The 17,588-nt window shown below is 45.6% G+C and overlaps 1 long non-coding RNA gene across 1 annotated transcript in view; it reads left to right on the top strand.

The window, feature by feature from the left end:
• LOC141735595 (uncharacterized) overlaps nucleotides 1-16,696 on the top strand; it is a 29,401-nt gene extending 12,705 nt beyond the window's left edge. The window contains exons 2-3 of the long non-coding RNA XR_012584799.1: nucleotides 11,602-12,217; nucleotides 14,260-16,696. This is a non-coding gene — a long non-coding RNA (uncharacterized LOC141735595). The remainder of the gene's footprint in view (nucleotides 1-11,601; nucleotides 12,218-14,259) is intronic.
• The last annotated feature ends 892 nt before the right edge of the window (nucleotides 16,697-17,588 follow it).

Genomic DNA, 17,588 nt, shown 5'->3' with positions numbered 1-17,588 from the left:
ATTCTGTCGTTATCTCAACCCTTCGAGCCCAACGTTGGGCGCCAAAAAGGACTGTCGTGGTTTAGCCTCGGACGGCAACAAAGAACCACGTGCCGCTCGCTCGCGCCTTCCTAATACAGGAAGAATCGTAAGAAAAGGCAAGACTCTTGGGTTGAGACAAAGGCAGTTTAACAGAACAGCAAAGGGAACAGGCAAACAACAACAACAACACGGATAGAGGCATATACAAACACGATTACGGAACCGCCGCTCCCCGCCGCTCGCCGACCGGACCCGGGACGCGCCCCAGCCCGCTCCAAGCAGCAACTTCCTGCCCCCGGCAGCTCAGGGTGGGCGTGGCTCACATGGCATAGAATACCAGGAAAAATTAACCCTATCCCTGCCGGAACCAGGACAGCACCTAACCATTTCAAGTATATTGGTTGCTTCAGACATCTTTTCAGATGCCAAATAATACAACAGTCTAGGCTCTTCTGCAGGCACTTCTTATATACAACACACTCATAACCTACAAAAGAACCCTAGTGCTTAAAATTAGTCATCATAAAGTTACCTTAGACAAAAAAGTTCTGCTGGTCTAGTAAAAGTGCTTTAGCCTAAGATAACGTGAAAAACATGGAGATGCTCTGGTTGGGTTTGATAACAGCAATGTACAGAATCAGACAGTCTAATTGTCTCCTCTCATTTTAAAATTATGAAAAAAATATTTCAGTGCTAATTATTTGCCAACAGTTTCTTCAATCCCAGAAGAGTTTTATTTTCCTGTGTTGCAGTGTATCTGCATAATACACAGACATCAGCTCAATCTAAATTGCAAAACTTAATACTTAACTAAAGTTTTAATGATTTAAATCTATGAAAATCAAGAAATCTGGATTTACTCTGATGCCACTGATGGAAGAATATGACATCCTTATGAAATCTCTATGTGTGTGGGCATGTTGACATTTACTCTCCAACATGCAAACCCCAGCTAACGCAGAACTCTAAACAACAGCATGTGGTTGATGAGAACTATGATTTGCAGCTGTATTGGGTTTGCGTGGCAAGGTTTTGGTAGCGGGGAGGCTACGGGGTGGCTTTTCTGAGAAGCTGCTAGAAGATTCCCCCATGTCCAATAAAGTGAATGCCAGCTGGCTCCAAGATGGGCTCGCTGCTGGCCAAAGCTGAGCCAATCAGTGACGGTAGTAGCACCTCTGTGATAACGTATTTAAGAAGGGGAAAAAACCCTGCTGTGCAACAGCAGCCAGGAGAGAGGAGTGAGAATATGTGAGAGAAACAACTCTGCAGACACCAAGGTCAGTGAAGAAGGAGGGGGGGGAGGTGCTCCAAGCACTGGAGTGGAGATTTCCCCTTGGGGGAGAGCATCTGTCATTCATCTCAGTGGCCAGTCGGACCCAAACCACGACACCCCTGCAGCCTGTGGTGAATCCCATGGTGAAGCAGGCCTCCTGCAGGCCATGGAGGTCCACAGTAGAGCAGATATCCACCTGCAGCCCATGGAGGACTCCATGCCAGAGCAGGTGGATGTGCCCTGAAGGAAGCTGTGACCCCATGGAGAGCCTGTGCTGGAGCATGCTCCTGCCAGGACCTGTGACCCCATGGAGAGAGGAGCCCATGCAGGAGCAGTTTTGCTCGCAGGACTTGTGACCTTGTGGGGGTCATTCCTGAAGGACTGCACCCTGTGGACAGGACACATGGAAAGGACCCACACTGGAGCAGTTCATGAAGAACTGCAGCCTGTGGGAAGGACTCGCATTCGGAAAGTTCATGGAGGACTGTCTCCTGGGGGTGGGACCTCACGCTGGAGCAGGGTGCGAGGAGGAAGGAGCAGCAGAGACAATGTGTGATGACCTGACCGCAACCCCCATTCCCCATCCCCCTGGGCTGCTCAGGGGGAGGAGGTTGAGAAAATTGTGAGTGAAGTTGAGCCTGGGAAGAAGGGAGGGGGGAAGGTGCTTTAAGATTTGGTTTTATTTCTCATTATCCTATTCTGATTTAGATTGGCAAGAAATTAAATTAATTTCCCTGAGTCAAGTCTGTTTTCATAGAATCATAGAATCATAGGGTTGGAAGGAACCTCTGGAGATCATCTAGTCCAACCCCCTGCCAGAGCAGGGTCACCTAGAGCAGGTTACACAGGAATGCGTCCAGGCGGGCTTTGAATGTCTCCAGAGATGGAGACTCCACCACCTCTCTGGGCAGCCTGTTCCAGTGCTCTGCCACCCTCAAAGGAAAGAGGTTTCTCCTCATGTTGAGATGGAACTTCCTACGTTGAAGTTTGTGCCCATTACCTCTTGTCCCGTCCCCAGGCACCACTGAAAAGATCCTGGCCCCATCCTCCTGACACCCACCCTTTAAGTATTTGTAAGTGTTGATAAGGTCCCCCCTCAGACGTCTTTTCTCCAGACTGAAGAGACCCAAATCCCTCAGCCTTTCTTCATAAGAGAGGTGTTCCAGTCCCTTAATCATCTTGGTAGCCCTTTGCTGCACCCTCTCCAGCAGTTCCCTGTCCCTCTTGAACCGGGGAGCCCAGAATTGGACACAGTACTCCAGGTGCAGCCTCACCAAGGCAGAGTAGAGGGGAAGGATGACCTCCCTTGACCTGCTGGCCCCAGTCTTCTTGATGCACCCCAGGATAACATTGGCCTTCTTGGCCACAAGAGCACATTGCTGGCTCATGGTCATCCTGTTGTCCACCAGGACTCCCAGGTCTCTTTCCACAGAGCTGCTCTCCAGCAGGTCAGCCCCCAACCTGTACTGGTGCATGGGGTTATTCCTCCCCAGGTGCAGCACCCTACACTTGCCCCTGTTGAATTTCATAAGGTTCCTCTCTGCCCAAATCTCCAGCCTGTCCAGGTCTCTCTGTATGGCGGCACAGCCTTCCGGTGTGTCAGCCACCCCTCCCAGCTTTGTGTCATCAGCAAACTTGCTGAGGGTGCACTCTATCCCCTCATCCAGGTCGTTGATGAATATATTGAAGAGGACTGGACCCAGTACTGACCCCTGGGGAACACCACTCGTCACTGACCTCCAACTAGACTCTGTGCCCCTAATCACGACCCTCCGAGCTCTGTCTTTCAACCAGTTATCTAGCCACCTTACTGTCCATTCATCTAGCCCACTCTTCCTAAGCTTCCCTATGAGGATGCTGTGGGAGACCGTGTCGACCGCCTTGCTGAAGTCAAGGCAGACAACATCTACCGCCCTCCCCTTATCTATCCATCCAGTCATGCCATCATAGAATGCTATCAGATTAGTCAGACATGATTTCCCCTTGGTGAATCCATGTTGAGTACTTCTGATAGCTTTCTTTTCCTCCACATGCTTTGAGATGACACCCAGAACGAGCTGTTCCATCATCTTTCCAGGGATGGAGGTGAGGCTGACTGGCCTGTAGTTCCCCGGCTCCTCCTTCTTGCCCTTTTTGAAGACTGGAGTGACATTGGCTTTCCTCCAGTCCTCAGGCACCTCGCCTGTTCTCCAGGACCTTTCAAAGATGATGGAGAGTGGCCCAGCAATGACTTCTGCCAGCTCCCTCAGCACTCTCGGGTGCATCCCATCGGTACCCATGAACTTGTGAATATCTAATTGACGTAATTGATCCTTCACTTGATCCTCCTCAACCCTTCTTCTTTTCCCTTTACTTTCCCTAAAGCCTGGGACTCTTGAGGACTGGGACGAGCAGTAAAGACTGAAGCAAAGGTGGCATTCAGTAACTCTGCCTTCTCCGCATCCTCCATCACCATGGCTCCTGTCTCATTCAACAGTGGGCCCACAACTTCTCTGGTCTTCCTTTTGGTTCCAATATACTTGTAGAAGCCCTTCCTGTTGAGCTTGACATCCCTTGCCAGGTTTAATTCCAAGGAGGCCTTGGCTTTCCTTGTTTCATCCCTGCACGCTCTGGCTGCATTCTTGTAATCCTCCCAAGGGGTCAGTCCCTTCTTCCACTTATTGTGGACTTCCTTCTTCCGCTTGAGCTTTTTCAGAAGCTCCCTGCTCAACCATGCAGGTCTCCTGCGTCCCTTGGCCGATTTCTTGCTCTTAGGGATGCACCAATCCTGAGCTTGGAGAAAGTGGTCTTTGAATACCAACCAGCTCTCTTGAGCCCCTTTGCCTTCCAGAGCCCTAGCCCACGGGATCTCTCCAAGCACTTTCTTGAAGAGGTCAAAGTTAGCCCTCCTGAAGTCCAAGGTTGTAATTTTACTTCTTGTTGTTTTGTGAATAGTACCCATGATCCTGAACTCTATCATTTCATGATCACTACAACCTAGGGTGCCCCCAACCTTAATGTCCTCCACCAGTCCCTCTGTGTTTGTCAGTACCAGGTCCAGGAGTGCTCCTCGCCTTGTTGGCTCCTGCACCACCTGTGTCAAAAAGTTATCATCAATACACTGGAGGGAGCCTCCTGGACTGTGCGTGCCTGGCTGTGTGGTCTTCCCAGCAGATATCGGGGTGATTGAAGTCCCCCATGAGAACCAAGGCCTGTGATTGTGAGGCTACCTTCAGCTGTCTGTAGAAGGCCTCATCAGCTTCCCCATCCTGATCAGGTGGCCTGTAATAAACACCCACAACAGTGTCCCTCATATTTGCCTGCCCCTTAATCCTTACCCACAAGCTCTCAACCCTCTCTTCATCCCGCCCCCCCAGGGAGAGCTCGATGCATTCCAGATGCTCTCTCACATAGAGTGCAATTCCACCACCATGCCTCGCTGGCCTCTCTTTCCTGAAAAGGACATAGTCATCCATGACAGCATTCCAGTCATGTGAGCTGTCCCACCATGTCTCAGTAGTTGCAATGAGATCGTGGCCCTGCAACCGCACACAGATCTCCAGCTCTTCCTGCTTATTCCCCATGCTGCGTGCATTGGTGTATAAGCATTTCAGAGAGGGAGTCGTGTGTGTAGTTTTGGCCCTTGAGATGTGGTATGCCTTCTTTTGCCTGTGACGATAATTGGTGAATGATCTCCCTGTCCTTATCTCGACCCACAAGCCTTTTGTCGTATTTTTCTCCCCCTGTCCATCTGAGGAGTGACAGAGTGGCTTGGTGGTCACCTGGCATCCAGCCAGGGTCAACCCACTCTTGCAAATATATTTATGTCTTTTAAGTTAGGCCTACATTATTTTTGAATCATATACATAGTGTAAAGCCTCTCCTGGAACCAGGCCATTATTGATCATACTTGCTGCATTTTCTGAAGAAATTTGTGTGTTGAGTTTCAGGTGGTTTTTGTACAATAAAAATTTCACACAGAAGCTGATCTAGAACTGGGTTAGCATAGCAGAAATGTATTTACAAGTAATAATGAATCATTTCACTAGAATTGTACTCAAATATGGATGAATGCATTCTGCTCACAAAAAATAAGATTTTTTCCAAATATTATTATTAGATAAAACTGAAAGTGCTCAAACTGTCATTGTGACATTTTCTTATTGTTTCTATAATGTTGTCCCTTCATTAAACATCTCTTAATATTAGTCTGAATCTGGAAGAGTAAACTCCCCAATTTTAAAACATAGGTTATCCAAAGAGGGAGAAGCAGCAAAACCATGACAGTTGTGTGACCAATTGTGAGCTTTTAATGAAATAGAAATGAGAAGTCATAGTGACAAGACTGTAAGTCAGCCATAAGCTGACACCAGGGTCTGGCACCAGGGCAAGGAGTTCTCTGGACTGCCACCATCAAGGGAGAGAGAGACTATGCAGCAAACTTTCTAATTTATATCAAATGTGACGTTCATGGTATGAAATAATCCTGTTGGCCAGCCTGGGTCAAATGCCCAGGCCTTGCTCCTCCTCATCCCTGCACCTGGCAAGGCTCGAAAACACTGAGACCTTGAATGTCACATAGCCTATCTGGCTATAAAGTAAATATTTTCACAAATTCAGACACTAGAGTCTTCTAAAAGTGGAGTTTTCCCCAGCATTAGAAGAGAAATTAGTCCTGTGTCACTCAACCCAAGACACATAGGTTGCAAAAATGGCCTTAATATTCTTTTTTACGTTGCCCCAACAATAGGTATAGTAACTTTACTTAGAGATCCTTTACAACTGGTGACTACCGAATGAGTGGCCCCACTGTCAGTTAAAGAATCTATGATCTCTTTCCCCAGCTTAACTGGAACCAGGGGATCAACTGGGGAGACCTTAATATTTTCCCCTAGTCCCCTTGATTCATTGTCCGGATCGTCTAGCATAATAAGGTTAGCATTCCCTATATGATCTTGTTCCTCTGGCCCTTTTTGGTTCTGGCATTCATTCTTCCAGTGTCCTTCCTGTTTACAGAAGGTGCATTGATTTAAACTCAGAGGGCCTCTTGGTACTCCATGTCCTGTATCCGTATCTCCTATCCACAATTGCTGCAGCCAAAAGAGAGTCCTGCAGCCTCATCCTTTCTCATTCCTTCTTTTCTTTCTCCTTCATCCCATAAGCAATTTAAATCAACTAAGAAACAGACACTCTCCCTGCTTCATCCTCCTTCCACAACTCCCTATATCTTGCGACGACTGGCCCATAAGCAACATGCCAAACATTCCTTCTGGGTTTTCTTGATAAGAGCTGACTGTTTCTAATTTAACAAGACAGAAGTTGTAAAAGGGACACGCACAAAGACTGGCATACCGACAGCCTGTTTTAGCAGTGCCTGTATCACCAGCTGAGAATGCCCTCTAGTTCTACTTGAAATAGGGCTAAAATTCTCATTTCCCATTTTTCCTTTTTTAAAAAATGTTTTTCGGAATTAACTAGACTTTGCTCTTCTTTGGCCCTAGGATTACATGAGGGAGGGGAAGAAGGCACAAGCAACTGTACATCCTCTTGTTCATCACCTGCACAACATACAGATATATGTTTCTTCTGCTTTTTCTTTTTAAATTCTTTGTTACAACTTTTTCTTTCCTTTCCTATTAACACTTTCTACTAATACATACATTCCATCAGCATCATTCATCAACAATTTACACTTTTTATGAGTTTCATGATCACACGTTAAAATGAAAACCAAATCAACATATGCAATCTCATCCCATTTATCAAATCGACGACAAAACATCATCAATCGCAACATAGTATTAAATTGTAAAGATCCATTTTTCAGTCATTGCTCATCATCATTTAATTTACAATTCAGCCACCATTGATTACAATATCATTTTAGCTTATTTTTAGTCATGGGATCACCTCCAAATTTATTCCAATTTTTCAGGATGCATCCTAGAGAAGAGTAAAGGGGTGTCCCCTGGGAAGCAGTAGTGCACATTTCAGTACCAAAACAGAACAGAAAAGACCAGACCAGAACAGACTCTTGCTCTTGGTGCGGGCCTCTCCTGCCGTGGGGTTGAGAGCAATTACCCAGGATCTCATGCACTCAGCTCCAACCCTTCTGGCCCTTCTTTGTCAGCAAAGACGGGGAATTCTCTTCCCCTATCATGCATCTACATGTTGAGATCAAAAACAAGGGATGTCTCCCTTCGTGTTACCACTGCACATCTTTCCTCATGCATCTTATGCAGCCTGTGCATCTTTCCTGATGCGTCTTACCAGAAAAGACCAATTTGAGCTCCTGGTGCAGGCCTCTCCCACCATGGTGTTAAGAGATAACCAGACCAAATGCTACCTGCTTCCTGAGAGATTTCATCCCTACCCCCCTTTCCTCATATTCCCAAAAATATACCCCTTTTCAGTCATGCTGCACCATTGTGTTGCTTACTGCCTGACTGCAGGAGGGGAACTGATGGAATCCCCAATCAAAAGGTTGGTGCTTGCTGGAATCCAGTTGGGCCGTTTCTCCTCAGTCGTGTACGGGAAGACAATCCGGGTAAGGCTGTCAGCGCAGTCCCATCTGGGTCGCCAAAACTGTTGTACCAAAAGTGGGGTCGTTTACCTGGTGTGCAAGATGCCAATGTACACACAGATCAGAGGTATTTTATTATTGCATATTTGCATAGATATGGGTGCTAGGTGGTATTCCACAAAGCTAGCACACCGGTTCACAAAATCTTCGTTACATTTATACGATTCAAAACACAGATGTACACGCCTTTAGTTATGATTATTGCTTAGTACCTTATCTTCACAATTTCTATTGTTTAGTATTATTCCTTGCTTTCATTTAAAGTTACAGTGCCCTTTAATTGATGTGCGCATGCTCCAATACAGTGGCGTGGTTAGACTGCTTGGTCTCTAATTGAGTCAGCGGTCACAATCTCCTCCTGCCACCTTTACTTTTCCCTTAGTTATAACTGAATTTTGCTGACTTCATGCTTTTTTTTGCAATTATCTGTCTTTCAGCGCCTCCTGCAGAGGGATGGTCTCTTCACCCCTCCTGCAGAGGGATGGTCTCTTTTTATCAGTCTTTAGTTTTTTATCAGCCTTTCAGTTCCTCTTCAAGGATACAGTCATTAGTAAGGCATGCATTACTAAAGTAGCCAAGCTTACTTATTACAAAGTAGAATATCCCTTTTTCTGCTGTACATCAAAACCACAGGATATCTCATAACGTGTTCGTCTCTCTTGAGCTAATCTCATAAGAGGGCGTCTTCTCCTAACAGCTGCAATGTGAGTCCATGCAGGGGAAGAGTGGGATCTTTCCTCCATCCTGGACAGTTTATGAAATAATTTTTCATTTTTTGCAGTCATTTTCTCAGTTTTATCAGCCATCATTTTCTCGGTTTTCTCAGCCATTTTTTGCACGGCTGCAACAGTGAGGGGACAAGAGAAACTATCTTCATACTGTCGTACTCTGTTAGCCACTTCATTTACAGGTCATGTATCAGCATCAGATCCTCCCCAGACCACTGTTGACAATGTGTGAGTATACGTCGGTGGTGCACAAACTTCTGCAACATAGGCTGGTTGCATGGCATATCATCAGGGTCTACATTCACTCACCAGTAGTAGTTTCTTCACCAATGTAAGATTCATTCCGATAGGGGTAGGCAACAAATCTCGAAGTTCTTCATTGATATGTAGAGGTGGTGCTTTAGCAGGATGATCTGCCTGCAATCTCAGTCTACACCACAGACATTCTGTAAGAATAGTTTCACAAGTTTTCCTGTTTATCCATTTACTTCCCAGTTTAAGGTTTCCCGTTGACAGAGCCACTATGTGGCACCGGCCCATACAGCATGAGAGTCTACATACAGAATTTTTGCTCCATTCTGTGCCGCCAAAACAACTGCTCTTATTTCTCCTACTTGTGCACTACCTTCACCTTCCTCTACTACTTATTTGCCAGAGGTAATATCTAATGCAACAGCTTTATATTGCTTTTCGCAGAAGCATTTGTAAACCAAATGTTTTCTGTCAGAGTATTCTCAGTAAGGGGTGGTGCATCCAGAATGGGTAAAGGTTTAAAAGGTTGTTGTAACGCTAAAGGGTCTGTGTTTACGGGCATCTGCAATTTGGAAACCTTACTGTGTCCTTCAGTTAATTGCATATTTTCTGCTACTCCTGTTAGGTAGGCATACCATTTTCTGATAGTGGGTTTCTGTGCAACTCCTTCTGGGGGAGCAGTCCCCTTAAGGATTGCTTCTAGTAAAATAAAGGGTCCTCTAGCTTGCACAGGTTGTCCCTGATGTATTTCCTCAACTTGTTTAACTGCTAGGACTAAAGACAAAAGTCCCTTTTCCCATTCAGAATACCGTTGTTCTGTTTCTTTAAATGCAGTTGAGCTAAACAATAGAGGTCTTTTTGGTCGATTTGGGCCAGTTTGGAACAGATTACAATAAGTAGCATGTTCTCCGAAACCCCATTGGGCTATGATAGGGTCGCGGGGGTGTACCAGTCCCAGTGACTGGTATGTTTTTAATTCTTCGATTAGAGTGTTTACTGCCTCATTATGTTCTGACCTTCACTCCCAGGATTTGCCTTTCCGTAAAAGTGAGTTTAATGGATGGGAAATTATAGAAAATCCAGGCACATGCTTCCTCCAATATCCTAAAGTTCCCATTAATTGTTGTAATGCCTTCCTTGATTGGGGCATTTGCAGCTCTTCAATTTTTCTTAAGGTATCCGGAGGAATCACAGCAGTGCCTGCTATCCAGCAAGTACCTAAAAATTTTACTTCTTTACTTGGTCCCTGACATTTTCCACGTGGAACCTCAATTTCTGCTTTATTTAGTGCTTGCCACACTGCTGCTGCTGCTTCCCTCAGTGTCTCGGGAGAAGTTCCTCCAATCAGAATATCATCTATATATTGGTACAGTTTCACACCTTGGGGGAGTGAGACTGTCTGCAAAATTTCAGCAAGAGCGGCATGAGCAATTGTGGGTGAATGTTTATACCCCTGTGGGAGTCTGTTAAAGGTATATTGTATTCCCTCCCAAGTGAAAGCAAACTTCTCTTTATCCTCCTCCTTCAAGGGAACCATAAAGAACATATCTAGTGCCGCCATCCATGGGTGTGCAGCTGCTTGCAAAGTAGCTGTTAAGGTTGCAATGTTTGGTACAGCGGCCAATGGCGTTAGCGGCGCTGTATTAGCATTTAGATGGCGCTAATTAAACGCCACCTCCCATCAGGTTTCCTAACCGACCAGACCACTGAGTTATATGGGGAGTGGGTTCTGGAGACAATTTGTCTTTTCTCCAAATCAGCTATGACTTCAGAAATGCCCGTTCGTGCCTCAGCAGAGATTGGATACTGCGGTACATTTCTAATCTTTGACTCGGGGAGTGCAGGGGCTGAGCAGAGCACCCGCACTGTGGATTCCCGGTTTCTGCACGGGTTAAGGTCAGTGTTTGAGCCGAAGGACCACACGCTGCCATCCGGCAGACACCAGATTTAGCCGTTTAAAATATCAAAACCTAAAATATTTTCATGATGAACTTTAATTGCAAAGTGAGTAGATGAAATGCGCTTCTTGCCTGGGAGCCATAAACTAACTTTAGCAGTTTGACATACATCAGTTCCCCCGTTCACACCTGTAATTCTAACTCTTTGCCATCTGGAACACACGCCCAGCTTCTCAGCATCTTGTTGTGTTAATATTGAAATTTGTGTTCCCATATCTATTAAAAACTTTACTAGTTGTCTTCGAGGACCAATTGGAATTAAGATGTATGGGCCATCATCACTTATCCACTGATAAGCCTCCACTTTCCGGACAGGCAGGCCCAATTGCCTTCCGGACATCACTCGTTTTTTGACTTGGTGTCCTGCAGTTCCTCTTTAAGAGGGAAAAAGGGATTATCCCCCTTCAAAGAAGTTGAAAACGAAGTCTCTGTTTCCACCGTTATCTTGTTTCTGGAATGCTTCAATCAGACTCAAGATAATGCCAGTAGGTTGGCCTTGAATCGAAGCTCTGGGAATGCCTAGTGCTAATGCTTTTCTCCACAATTCATTCCTCTTTTCTTGAGACTCTGTTTGCACGTTTACCTTCAATTTAATTCCTGTTCCCTGTTTCATGGGTCTTACTTTGTGATCTCCTCCCCGTGATTTCTGGCTTTGTTTTTCAACTGCTGCACTGTTTTCCCAGCCCATTTCACGGCAGTAGTTAACAATGCTGTGCATTAATTCTGACCAGGTAGGGAGTTGCCTGGGAGGACGATTGCCCTGTGTATTAAATATGGTATCTCTTCTAATCTCATCCCGTTTTGCAGCTAGATGGGATTTCAGAACTGCTGTGACTCCTCTGACCAGTGGCTTTAATATTGCAAAATCTACTGTAGCAGATAGTGGGACATCGTGGTGTCCTCGTTCGTGCATGGCTTCTACGCAAGCGGCTTTTGTGACTGTGGATGCCGAAGAACCTGCGGACGCGGCACCCAGAACGAGCCCTGGAGTTCTCATCGCTCTCACTGGCGGCAAACCATGGGATAAGTAAACAAGCCCTAGCTGCACAGCACCTGGGCCACGATAAGCAGAAGAAGAAGAGAGAGTGCTGACGGCCGGCTGGGTTGCTAAAGATGAATAGTTTGTCTTGGTTTACACCATGTATGGTATGTAGTATGTGTGGTATGTGCTGTGTAATCACATGATAAGGATGTAGCAGTGGGAAATTGCTAGCTCTGTAGCAGAAGGTATTTAAGGAGGCTGTTGCCTAAAATAAAGCGATTTTGTTTGTGCACCGAAACGGAGTCCGTGCCTAATTGCCACAAATGGTGCCCCGTGTGAGGAGCGATTATCCAGGCTAATGAAGTCTGGTGGCAAGCCCCACAGAACTTCAGTGCTGCTGAAAGGAAGCAGGAGCCGGCTTTAATCATCTCGTCAAGAGAGGTGAGTTGTGGGGAACAATGGGGAGTAACATATCTTTGTAAGAAAAATCGGTGCTAGGGTTAATGGAAGGACTCTTGCAGAAACATCATGTAGATATGAGCCTCCAGACCTTAAAAAAGATACTGAAATGGGTCTCCGTTAATTGCGATGGTGTCGATGCAATCACTATTTTTAGTATAAAAACGTGGGATGCAGCAGGGGTTAAACTCTGGGACAGAGCCATGAAGGCAGACAAGGTTGCTGCTGAATTATTAACCCCTTGGCGGCAAATTCTAGAGATGATACGGAAACAGGAGGATATCAGACAAGCTGCGAGCAATAACGATGCTGCTCCGTTTGGGGCAACCGCCGCACCTCCTAATTTTAAAGCAGATGATTGCCCCCCGGTCTTGCCGAGATCAGAACATGCCGAAGGGAAAGGAAGCACTCAAGTTCACTCTACCCTATTCTGTAATAGCCCTGAGGATGATCCTGGGGACCCCTTTGATCCTGGTCCAATAAATCCAGAGACTGAACCTGATTTATATCCACCTTTAACCCCAATTAAAGCTATGCCTGCATCTGCTTCAGCTGCGGAGGAGATTTTACAGCAACAGTGATGAAAGTTGTTATCGCGCTCCTCCATTTTAACCCTCCTCCATTTGCGCCAGATACTGCATCTGTTCCTCCTTATCAACCGCTTATATGTGCGCAGCTGGAATTGGGGTATTGCGGTGTATTGTCAGAATGTCAGCGGAGAAGGATGGAGCCAGAGCCGCTTCGCTCCCATCACTGCCTGCCTCACCCCCTCCCCTCCCCAGCCGTCTCCCTGAGATAGAAGTGCTGTTTTTGTATGTCTGCTGTGTAAGTGTGTGTGGGCGCCAGCTTATACCTGCTGATCAGCATGCGTGCTACTGTTTGCTTTTTGTTGTGTGCAGTGTCGTTAGGTGACTCCACTTGAACAGGTGTTCTGCTCGGTGTGGTACTGTTCTCGTATGCAACTAAGGCTGACACTCCGTCAAGTGAAGAAGTTTGTATATACACAATGTTTAGACGTAAGGCGAGTGCACCCCAGGTAGATAGACCAGGATGGGCTGTAGAACCGATGGAAATCCTGGAATATTGGGGGAGTTTTCACCAGCCGACACACTTACGCTCTTGGGAATGGCTTGCCCATGCAGGGCATATCGCTGGTTGTTTGTTGTTTGCCTATAAGATCATGGTTGATTGGGAAAAGGAGTTGAGCCCAAATCTATAGGATGCTCTGTAGGAAAATGAGAAACTTAAGGGTGAGCTCTTGTTGCAAAGGCAGACTTCTATGTCAGTCATAAGTGATGGGGAAAAAAAAAAACACAAACAAACAAAAAAAAACGAAAAAAAAACAAACAGGAACAATTAGACAGGAAATGTGCCACGTTAGCACAAAAGTATGCCATACGCATTACGAGAAAGCAGCAGAAAAAGAGAAATAGGACACCTGATTCAAAGCAGTATCATAGAGATATGTTTTTGGTTTTTTCCTATATGTGTATATGTTATTGCATGCCTTGGTAAATTACTCTGTGTTATACCCTGCGAGACTAAAATGAACCCCAGCAGAAGCGGTCTCTTGAGCAAGGGGGTGGAATATGGGAAAGCAATGGAAGATCGGCGAGGAGGACTGTAAATACGCTCAAGGGACTCGCACCTGGGTGCTGGAAAACACATATATCACACCAATTGTTATTCATTCTCGGGTGCTTGCAAGAAAAACATTTGGATGACATAAGCCTGTAATGGACTCACAGACACCTTATCTAGCTGCTTGGGAATCTTGGCCCGTTGTGGAAGAAGATCAAAGCACAGTGAGAAAACTATACCAGCAAGAACAGGGAGTCTGCATGCGTTCTTGGTAACAAGGACTCTTTTGCTGCCAAGGACTCTTGGTAACAAGGACTCTCTTGCTGCCAAGGCTAAGTTTAACAATGCTACTAGTACAGCTATTTCTGAGGTATTGCTAGATGTAGATAGTATTTGATATGCGATGTTGCAAAACAGAGCTGCTACTGATTTTTTGCTTTCAGCTCACAGACATGGTTGTCAAGATTTTAAAGGACTGTATTGTATGAATCTAAGTGACCACTCCAAATCCATCCATGCCCAGTTGCAGGAACTGCACCGACCGAACCAGCAACTTGTGGAGACCACTGGGTGAAATCTCTTTGCTGGATGGACTTGGGGGTGGGGTTGGTTGAAGCAAATTATACTCATTGCCTGTGTGGAAGGAATTTGTCTGTTATGTTTAGTATGCTGTTTGACGTGTTTAATAAGCATTATACGATCAGTTGTAAATGGCGCTTTGCATCATATCCTTGTACGAGTTGTAGAATATCGTCGTGTCCAAACTACGGACCACGGGGTGGCATGTGTAAGGGATAATAGAGGATGGTTTGGGTGAGACACGACAGAAAATTACTAGTTGAACCAAACCCAGTATACGTGCTGAGAAAAAGGACCTCAGTACTGTTGCTGCAAAAACTATGTGTGTATCCATGAGAACCTGACCTTCACAGAAGAAGATAACAAGAAGGGATTACAACTATGTAGTCACGTATCAGACAGCCACTGTTAGCAAAGCTGGATCCATGAGTCTGGTGAGACTCGCTGCATGTGCTGGCCACGTGTGCAGCGACTCTAGCCTGTGCTTTTCCACTCAATCTGGTGCAGGATATAAGGGGGTTGTCTCGGGTCAGAGAGGGGGAGAGAGACATGAGCACACTTTGAAGGTACAGGGGATGCCCTGAAGCACTGTGTCTGCCCCCGCGCCCCTCCCCCCCCCATACGTTCTATGTTCATTAACCCCAACAGCTCCGAAGGCATTACAGCATGTTGCAAGATAAGATATAGTCTACTACTGCTGCAAGATGCATTGAACACCTTCCTACAAGAATTTCAACTTTATGCCCTGATAGGACAGTGGGATGATGCACTCACAAAGAGCCTGACTGCATTAGAGTGGGTATTTTTGCCACATACCTTTTCAAAACCAGTAACTACGATGATTGAAATGTTACCACGATTGTTTTTCCAGGGTCGTTTGTGCTGTCACCAGCTTTCTGGAATGGATCCAAGCCACATACATGTCTCCATCAAAAAGGATGACCTTGACCCTTGGTTATCACAAAGTCTTAACCTACAAATTGCCTTAGTAGATTATATTGGGCAAATAAATCATTCTTTCCCCTGCCTTTAGAGCCACAGGAGATTGATATTTTAGGCTCAATTCAGATGAGTGCTTGTAAGTATTTTAACTTTACCAAACACCCTCGAAACACAACACATCTCCAAAAGGTCACCCCTCTTGATTATACATATCGGAATCAATCAAAATGGTGCAATTGGACATCCGCTCACGTTGCCCCTGCGGATCCGGTGCCCCGGAAACTGCCCCAGGGCGTGTTTTTTATTTGTGGAGATTGTGCATGGTCAGGGATTCCCTCTCGGATTATGGGAGGGCCTTGTACTATAGAAAAATTAACCATGCTGACACCTAATATCACAATGATATTAAATCACACTCATGTGAATGACTACCATAGAAATAAAAGATCAGTAACTCATGCTTTCGAGTCAAAATGTGACGACCAGGTACACTTCTGGCAACCGCCCGTGGTTGCCATTTCTTCTTTCTTTGCTCCTGGTGTGGCTTCTGCGAAAGCGCTAACGCTCTTAAAAAAGCTAGGTTGTTGGCTTGCGAAACAAAGTAATGCTACTTCATTAGCTCTTTCTGGCCTTTTATTAGATGTAGATTCAGTACGCCATGCAACTTTGCAAAATAGGGCAGCCATCGATTTCCTGTTATTAGCGCATGGCCATGGATGTGAAGATTTTGATGGCATGTGCTGTATGAATTTATCAGACCACTCTGAATGAATCCATAAAAGTATACAACAGTTAGAGCAAAATGTGCAGAAATTACGAATGGGGGGAAGTTGGGAATGGCTGGATAACCTTTTTAACAGTTGGGGCTTAACTGGATGGTTGCAATCACCTCTAAAATTCTTGCTTTTTTGTATAAGCATATTCTTGTGCATTACGCTTTGTATTCCCTGTATGCTACAGTGTGCGCAGCGTCTTATAGACAAAACCTTACCCACTGTTTTGGTAGTAAATAAAGAAGGGGGAATTGTGGATGACGAAGAACCTGCGGACGTGGCACCCAGAACGAGCCCTGGAGTTCTCATCGCTCTCACTGGCGGCAAACCATGGGATAAGTAAACAAGCCCTAGCTGCACAGCACCTGGGCCACGATAAGCAGAAGAAGAAGAGAGAGTGCTGACGGCCGGCTGGGTTGCTAAAGATGAATAGTTTGTCTTGGTTTACACCATGTATGGTATGTGGTATGTGTGGTATGTGCTGTGTAATCACATGATAAGGATGTAGCAGTGGGAAATTGCTAGCTCTGTAGCAGAAGGTATTTAAGGAGGCTGTTGCCTAAAATAAAGCGATTTTGTTTGTGCACCGAAACGGAGTCCGTGCCTAATTGCCACATCTGACGGCTGTGGATAGCTCGCTTAGAGATTTAATGGGGATTATGGAGGGCTCATCCCGCTCCATGGTGTCAATTCCTCCCACCCAATAAGGTACTCAGCTGGTGATAGAATGGGGTGTATCTGTTGGTTTGGGTTCTAAATTTAAGAAAACTCCCGGACCCCAGTAGCCGCTGGCTTCATCCTGATTTAACATTATTCGGTCGCCACCACTTAAGCATACTCGCCACAAGTATTTAGTTTCAGTTTCACCGGGGTTTCTGCTATATCTCTCTTGCAAATTTGTCAATTGCAACAGACCCCAGGGGCTGGTTCGTGTAGTATGCCATGGATTACCACCCCGAAGTTCCGCCGTTCTTTCTGTTTTAAGAATAGGTCTGGCTTCATATTCAAGAGGATTTGTGGGGAACAAAGGAATGTCGTCTTCTGACTCGCTATCATTGGGATCACCCCAAACATTTCCGTCCCAATCTTCAGGGAATACTATCAGTTTCTTAATCTGTACAATGTCAAGGGGGTGGGGAGCCTGTTGTAAGAAAGGTAGGTATTGCTTTTGCAGAGGAGAAAAGCCGTTTCCATCAGAGGTGACATGATAAGGGAATGACTAAGACAAAGAGGCTCCAGCAAAGGCTTGTAGAACATCTCTTATCACACAGACAAAAGGACAAACTGATTCCTACTGGATTAGTGTCTAGAAGGGTAGTCAAACATTTAATCAGGGCTAATGACATTGAGCAATTTTACCAAAAAGGAAGGAAATAAACTAGCCAGATAATCCCTTTAGGTGTAGCATAAAGAGAAGTGGAGGCAGACATCTGGGAAGGATTTTAGGCGCCTCGGACAGACTGTGAACCCTGGAGTAC

Source organism: Larus michahellis, chromosome W (assembly GCF_964199755.1).
Source record: "Larus michahellis chromosome W, bLarMic1.1, whole genome shotgun sequence".
NCBI classification, from domain to species: Eukaryota; Metazoa; Chordata; class Aves; order Charadriiformes; family Laridae; genus Larus; species Larus michahellis.
This window is presented reverse-complemented; position numbering and strand designations above follow the sequence as displayed.